Below are 1,317 nucleotides of genomic sequence, written 5' to 3'. Positions count from 1 at the left end.
ATCGCCTTGTCAGCGGGTGAGACCCTACTCGACAGGTCGTTCATGACCAAGGGACATGTGCTGTGATTACACCAGGTCCGCACTTCCCCTCGAGTGGGGTTGCATGCAGCCACAACACTGCGGAATTGCTCAGCGAATCCGAGGCACCTAGCACCAATGGCTTCCGTCGCACACTCTGTCTTGTTTGGCTAGCGCAAAGGCAGCTCTGAGCCGGCTGTTTGCTTCCAGCCTGCCGTCGATGTACATCGACGCCTGGTTCCTTAAGGAACATGGTCTTACCTCAAGACCAGGGAGGAAAGATATTTCCGAGCCTCTCCCCCACTTAAACTTGAGACCATTGAGTCTCTCGTGGCTTGTGATAGCCACTGGCAGCACGACGCACACCTGCCTCATGCAAAACCAGGGAGGGGGGATATTTCCGGGCCTCCCCCCACTTAGCCTTGAGACTACTGAGTCTCTCGTGGTTTGGGATATCCACTGGCAGGCACGACGGCTATCCGCCTCGTACACTGCACCGGCATGGACGGCCGCGGTGCACGTGCCGACCGATGACATCCAGGTTTGTGTGGGGCTATGTTACCTACCTTGGTTGTGGAATTCGGTTGGTTGCGGAGCTGCGTTACCCGCCTTGATTGCGGAGCTGCGTTACCCGCCTTGACTGTGGAGCGCTGTTACCCACCTTGGCTGCGGAGCTGTGTTAACCGCCTTGATGTGTGGAACTAGATTACCTACACAGGATGTGCATATAGCGACTTCCTTATCAGTTATAGATCATGTGGCCTAGGGTTGAACTCTGTTACCCACACTCGGAGCACCGAATGTCGGCCTCCTTGAACAGCTTCGCCGCATGCGAAACTTGTTACCCGCAATGTGGACCTATGTTACCCTCCTGGTGAATGCCCTTCGGCACCACGACTGTCGAAGCCCATTCGGCGCGACCACCTTCGGTGCTGGTATCGGCTGGTGTGGCAGACCCACACACATTGGACATCGTTATGCCCACCGACCGTGTCGGAAGCGTCCGGGCCCTGGTCTTTAAGTCGCTTAAAAGCGACGTCAGTCTGAATTTTGTTTGTTTAGACCCGACTTGCGGCGGCTAGCGTGACGCGGCACTTCGTTACCTACGTCGTGATGTCTCGTTGACAGCATCAGAGGCACTCAAGACCTCGTGTGGCACTGTGTTACCCAACCAGGAAGCATTATCAAAGACTTGCTCTTCCGTAATAGTCTGGGCGTCTGCGCGTGGTATTGTCTTTCCCACAAAGAAAGCGCATCCAGCGTCTTCCTCTTCCGTTGAGGTCAGAACGACCGTGTGAA

This window comes from Phytophthora infestans, genomic scaffold (assembly GCF_000142945.1).
Source record: "Phytophthora infestans T30-4 supercont1.18 genomic scaffold, whole genome shotgun sequence".
Classification (NCBI taxonomy): Eukaryota; Oomycota; class Peronosporomycetes; order Peronosporales; family Peronosporaceae; genus Phytophthora; species Phytophthora infestans.
This window is presented reverse-complemented; position numbering follows the sequence as displayed.